Genomic DNA, 7445 nt, shown 5'->3' with positions numbered 1-7445 from the left:
TGATATATATGTAAGATGTTTGACAAGGTTCTCCATGGTAGGCTCACTTAAAGATAAGTCATGAGGCATAGGGTCCAGGAAAACTTGGCTCTGTGGATTCAGAACTGGCATACCCACAAGATAAAGGATAGTAGTAGATGGAGCATATTCTGCCTGGAGGTTGGTGACCAGTGGTGTTCTGGGACCCTGATCTTTGTAGTTTTTATAAATGACTCTGAGGAAATGGAAAGTTGGTTAGTAAGTCTGCAGTTGGTGTGGATGGTGTAGAAGGTTGACGTAGGTTACAATGGGACATGATAAGATTATAGAGCTGGGGTGAGACATTGCAGATGGAGTTCAACTGATACATTTATAAGTCAAACTTGAAGGCAGAGTATAGAGTTAGTGGTAGGATTCTTGGCAGTGTGGAAGAACTGCCTTCTTGGGATCCACGTCAACAGATCTTTCGAAGTTGCCATGCAAGTTGATAGGGTGCTTAAGAAGCCCTGTTGTGTGTTGCCCCTCTTTAGTTGGAGAGTTGAGTTCAAATGCTGTGAGGATATGTTGCAGCTCTATATTTAGAGTAATGTGTTCAGTTCAGGTCATCTCATTTTAGGAAGGATGTTGAAGCTTTGGAGAGGGTTCAGAAGAGATCTGCCAGGATGCTGCCTAGATTAGAGAACCTGTTTATGAGGGAAGGTTGAGTGACCCAGACTTTTCTCTTTGGCGTGGAGGAGAAGAAGAGTTGACTTGATGTATAAGATTGTAAGAAACATAAATAGTGGACAGCCAGCATAATTTTTCCCAGGGTGGTAATGGCTGATGTGAGAGGGCATACTTTTGAAATGGTTAGAGGAAAGTTACAAGGGGATGTCAGATTTTTTTTTAACACAGTAATCAGTGAATAGAATGCGCTGCTCAGGGTGGTGGTGGAGGCAGACACATTAGGAATATTTGGGAGACTTTGATAAGGCACATAAATGAAAGAAAAATGGTGGGCTATGTGGGAGGGAAGAGTTGGATTGATCTTGGAGTGGGTTAAAAGATTAGCACAACATTGTGGGCAGAAGGGCCTCTACTAATCTCTATATTAGTATGCTTCTTTCCACATTTGTTTTCGAATAGCCAATTTAGCAAGTGACTGTGAAGCAGTTCTTAAGAACTAAGTAAGAGCATAACATCATAGATGGTTTTATGTGTTCTGATGAAGGGTCTCAGCTCAAAATATCAACTGTTTATTCCACTCCATAGATGCAGCCTCACTTGAGTTCCTCCAGCATTTTGTGTGTACTGTATTGTGTAATTTCCCCTCAAGTCTGCCCCGTCATTCAATATTAACATGGCTGATCTGCCTATACTTGTGCCGTTTCCCCATAGCCTTCAATTCACTGATCTTACAAAAATTTACCCATTTCTACTTTACATACTCTCAATCATCTGGTATCCGCAAGCCTCTAGTGCAGAGAAATTACCCTGCCCAAGTGGAGAACTTCCTACATAAATCGTTTTTAAATGACTGTCCCCTCTTGAGATTCTTTCACTGGTACAGGGGTTCTCAACCTTTTTTTTATGCCACGGACCAATACCATTAAGCAAGGGGCCTGTGGACCCTGCACTAGTGGAAACGTTTCAACACCTGACCTACCATGCCCTATGAAGATCTTCTATGTTTCCATGAGATCATCCCTCATACTTCTAAAGCTCCAAAGAATAAAGATACAATCCCTGTAGCTTTTTGTGATAGGGCAACACTCTCATCCCAGGTAGTAAGTAAACTAATGAATCTATTGGGTCACTTCCTATGCCAGTGTAATAAAGGGACCAAAATTGTTCACCGTACTCCAGATGTGAACTTGCCAACTACCTGTATCATTGTAACATACTTCACTGTTGCTCAATTTGCAATAAAGCCCAAATGTGATATACCTTCCTCACCATTTACTGTACCTGTCTTCTTTTCTGATTTGTGCTCAAGAACCCTAATGTAGTTTGTTCAACTGAAATCTAACCTGCTTTTGGATTCCTTTAGATCTGAACTACAGTTGACTTTGTCTTATTCCCGTTTCTATAGTCTGCAATTTTTTCTAAGTACTTACATTGTGCAAGGTGAAATTTCTGTAAGTAAAATTATATGTTGGAGATAATGCTGTTTTTGTTATCTAGAATCAAAGCATTTGTAAGGTTATGTTCAAATCATGAGAATTTATACATTTTAAAAATAATACTGAATCTGCATCAGTTTATCTAATGGAAATGAAGACAATCTCTACATTAAGTATGGAACACAGGTAAGAAGTAATGACTGGGACCTCTCCCCACAGTTCTGGAACTCAGTACCATCAAATACCAAAATTACTTGGAAAGGCAGCAACAGATGCCAAACCTCCCACAAAATAGGCATTCCTTATCTGTGAATGTCTGCTCTGCAGTGGTTGTTGGAGTTTAAAAATCAAAACTGGTGCTTTTCTTTATTGTGTACTTATAGTGCATCTTAAAGATGTGTAACAACTGTTCAATTATCCACTGACCATAGAATAAAGTTTGACCTATTGTCTTATGATGAACACTATTTTAGTAAAATTTTTACAACAATTTAATGCATGTGTCTTTCAATGTATAACATAGACGTTGCAATTTCTACCATTGGTCTCCTGATTGGCCATGCTCAACACATTAATTGCTGCTTTACATTTGCACAAATTTAATAGAATGGTCATGACAGAGCCAAAACCTGAGATCACGGCACAAAGTCATGATCAAGCTGAGGAGTGCTCTATTTAGACTGCACATGTGATCATTGAAACACAAATATTAGAACGTTTTCATCAAGAAATTCAGTAGTGAAAGGTCCTTCTCAATGGGTCTTCGAATGGACTGATTGGCCATCTGTAAATATCCAGTGACCCTGTGACAGTAACCTGCTAATAAATTGTCAGATGGGCTTCAAATGATCTATTTTATTCTTGGGTGTGATACTGAGAAAATGCTCTGCATAACTCTTTTGTGTGAGTTATGAAATAAAGTTCTGCCTCCCTGCTCAAGAAGAAATGGAATCTCCAGCCACTATTCAAAGGACAGGTGTTTCTGGGCTTGTTCTGTTTTCCTCTGCATTACTAAAAACTCATCTGCTGTAACATTTTGGTCAGATCAACACGATCACAGAAAGCACAACCCATTAAAAGAAATAACCCACCAACATAATTCCTGACAGAAGATGGCACTGTTGAAGTACTATTCCCTTGTAGGTATAAGTTTTAAATTGATGCATAATTTCATATATCATTTAGTAAATTAACTTGAACCTTATGGGTGGGGTGGTGGGGGATGATGTGCTGAAAATCCATTTGCATTCAACACATTCGAATCACATTTGATAAGTATATTTTTATTCCAGCAATCCCCTTCGCAATTGTGACTACACTTGAAAATTAATTAATTGGCTATGCAGTGCTTTGGAATGTCTTGAGATCATTAAAGGTGTTATAATAACGGCAAGTATAGGAGCTAATTATCTATTTTCTGTCCGTTGGTGGCACGTATCTATTTTCCACCTATATGGTATTTTGTGGCATGTTTATTATGGTAATCTTGTCACGTGGGTTGGGGCATGGTAGAATCAAATGAGTGGAGTCCCGTATTCTCGTTTTGTTAGTTGTTTAGTCTAGTTGGTTAGAGGCAGCAGGAATGATTTTTTTGTTGACTGCTAACTTTGCTTAATTATGCTTCAATATACTAACTAGATTGTTAATTGGAACGTAATGGGACTGCTATTCAATTGCTTAAACACACTAGTTATGCTAGCTTTGTTATTTGGCAAACTAGATCGCTAATTGGAACGTTATTAGAACACTTAGTCGTACGAAATCTGATATCACTATTAGACCGCAAGTTACACCATTATTTTGCTAATTTAATTTTGGTAGTTTTTTTATCACTACCAGATCGCCTTTGCTTGTTTCATAATAAAGGATTGAATGGACATTTTTGAGATTTGGAAATTCCTTATTTGGAAGTGCGTCATACAGTGACGAGTACCCTGTCTTAGTCTCTCAGGGGTTTTGGTTTTTGTTCAAGTAACTGCTACATTTTGTTAACAAAAAAAAAATTATACAAGGTAAACACCAGTCTACAGCAAAGAATTGCCTTGGACCCATTGACGAAATTGAAATCGCACCACTGAGAACAGCACATTGGAAATAGGAGCAATTTACACTAGGGTTATCTACGACCTCTTGTTGGTTCATGCTGTGTATTTATGGTTTGAACACAGTTTTGAATGGTCAGCACTGCCCATCCATTGGGATTGTTGCTCGGTGTTTGCCTAAGTGTTTGTCGCTTTGTTGAAATATTCTGGTTATCGACATTTTAATTGAAGGCTGTTTGGTGTGCTGGCAATTTGTTTGTCGACTACTTCTACTAAATCGAATATTGCTGGTGCTGGTGGCAAACAAAGAGTTAATTACGAGTTGCACAACTAGAGAAAGTAACATGAGTGCATCGAAGCATGGAATTGGCACCAACAACACTCCAGTAGGGGCTTGCAAAAGAGAAATTAAAGCTAAAGCTTTAATTAAAGTTAATCCAATTGAAAGTCTTCAAAGAGAGTATGAAACAAATGTGAACAAAATTAAAGGTTTAATACCATGAATTAATGTTCTTTTGAAAATTAAAGAAAATACCTTACAAGTGCGATCTCCATCTTGAGGACTTGACTATTCTTTGTGAAGCTTTTGCTGAGCAGCATCACATGCTAATCTCATTACTTCCCAAGACCGAACAAGAAAAAACAGAGCCCATGTTTTTAAACTTTGATTCCTACTGTAGTGCATTCATAGAGGTTAAAAAGCAATGGTTGACCCAACATAATATTGAAGATCATGTTGCTGCAACAAGCTGACAATGTTTCTCAAATTCCAAGACAAGATTTGATTAAGCATAGAGCAGGTGACCCACAGGATAACCAAGCGATAATGTGTCTAATGGCATCTTCTGTATCTACTACCTCCTCTGAATAGTGGTCTGTAAACCTTAAGAAAGGCACAACCGTAAGGTTACTTTCACTAATGTTGTTGATTTAAAAGAAAGACGAGTAAAGATTGCTACACACCCATTTTGGGAATATACAGGATGTTAAAATACCAGCCTAAGCAAAGGTGTAAACAAAACTAAGTCACAATTTCATTCTAAGGCTAAAGAAAGCAACTTTGCCACTATTATAGCCACTGTGAGAAGTAAAGCTAAAAGTGAACCTGGAACTAATGGAAGGAGAATGGTCTCATCAGCCAAAAGGGTTTGTCTGTTCTGCGAGGGCAAGCATACATTGGATTCATACCCTCAGCTGGAGAAAAGGGCTCATAGTGAGAAGATTGCCTTCCTAAAAGAAAATGGTGTCTGCTTTGGTTGTTTGTGTAGAGGGCACATCAGCAAGGATTGTAGGAAGTGTCTTTCATGCAAGCAATGCATTGGCAAACACAACAAGCCATCAGACACAGTAGTGAGCAGTGTCCTCGTACCTAATGGCCTTACAGGGGCTGATGATCATGATTGTAAACTTCCCACATAGTTCCAGTACAAGTGAAGTCCAAGAAAGGTAACAAAACGGTGGTTACTTATGCTTTCCTAGGTCAAAGGAGCACAGCAGTGTTCTGCACAGTGAGCCTCGTGAGCAAGCTCAGCCTCACAGGAAATAGGACATGCTTTCTCTTATGCACTATGGGTTAGGAGAAGGTCATGAGTAGCAACATTGTTTGGCGGCTGGCTTAGATGAACTATTAGATACACTATTGTAAAGTAAGTAACATCTATATGCAGAAAAGTAGTCCTACCCATAGAAGGACCATTCCATGCCAGAGGTATCTCCAGGGATGGTCTGCCCTGAAACATGTCCATTTGTGAGGGATTGATTCAGAAATTGAGCTGCTGATAGGGACAAATGAACTTCAGCATTGGAGCCATTGCAAGTGATTGCAGTGTTAATGATGGACCCTATGCAATTAGAACAATGTTGGGTTAGACTGTGAATGGACCACTGAAAGGAGACCATGGTGTTTGGAGAAACTGTGCTCAGCTTGAGCTGACAGTTAACATGATTTCAGTTTTGAACTTGGATGAGCTTTGGTAGCAGCAGTTCAAGGCAGACTTCCCTGAATGCAGTCAGGATGAACAACTTGATTTGTCAAGAGAAGAACACAATTTCATGGAGCTGGTTACAAATTTCGCAAAACTAGTGGTTGGGCACTACCAGATTGGTTTACCTTTGAGAAAGAAGGAGGTTAACATGCTAAATAATAAGAAAATTGCTGAAAAGTGTGCTCTAAATCTAAGGAAGAGGATTAGGAAGGATTTTTCATTTCACACGGACTACACAGCTTTCATGTAGGATGTCATCTCCAACAGTTATGCTGGAAGAGTATCAGCAGAGGATCTGGAATGCAGTGATGGGAAAGCCTGGTACATTCCACATTATGGTGTTTACCACACCAGCAAAGGGAAACTTTGTGTTGTATTTGACTGCGGAACGATTTTTTCAGGGAATATCATTTAATACTCAGCTTTTACAAGGACCAGATCTTACTTGCTGACTGACTGGAGTCATAACCAGATTCATAAAAGAACCAGGGTGATCATGGCAGATATTGATTCAATGTTTCATTGAGTTAAAGTACCAGCAGAAGATGCAGATCTGCTAAGGTTTCTCTGGTGGCCTGATGATGACCTCAGCCAAGGTATGGTGGGCATTAGAATGATGGTACATCTCTTTGGAGCAATTTCATTACCAAGTTGTGCCACCTTCACTCTTAGGGAATGCACAGAAGACAAGAAAGAACAGTTCAGCCACAAAACGGTGGATAAGGTTTGCATTGCTTCTATGTTGATATCTGCCTTATGTCACTGTTCTCCAAGGAAGAAGTGGTGTCTCTATCATGACCTTGTATCCATTTGTGGTAAAGGCAGCTTTTGGCTCCCAAAGTGGATAAGCAACAGACGTTGTGTGCTAGCTGAGATACCAGAAGAGCAAAGAGTGAAAGACATGAAGGATTTGGATTTCGGTCAAGATATACCTTCTGTGTAGAGAGTACTACGTGTGGGGTGGTGTATTCAGTCTGATACTTCCATGCTTAAGATCACAATCCAAGATAGACCACTCAGCACTCCTCAGTTAGTTCCATCTATGATCCCTTAGGAATCTTGGGTCTGGTGGTCCTATCTGCTAAGACAATGCTACCAGAACTATGTAAGCGAGGGCTTGGCTAGGATAACACTATACCAACGTTAGTTGCTCATGAGTGGACAAGCTGGCTGGAAGAACACTGCCAGATGGAAGACTTCAAGATTGTTAGATGTTTGAAACCCTGGATTTTGGAGAAGTTACTGCTGCACAGTTACACTGCTTTACAGATGCAAACAAAGATGGCTATGGACCTACTTATTGTACAACATGCACTCACAGGTGCACAGTGCTCTTA

Source organism: Mobula hypostoma, chromosome 14, assembly GCF_963921235.1.
Source record: "Mobula hypostoma chromosome 14, sMobHyp1.1, whole genome shotgun sequence".
In the NCBI taxonomy this organism is placed as follows: Eukaryota; Metazoa; Chordata; class Chondrichthyes; order Myliobatiformes; family Myliobatidae; genus Mobula; species Mobula hypostoma.
Note: the sequence above shows the minus strand (reverse complement) of the source record.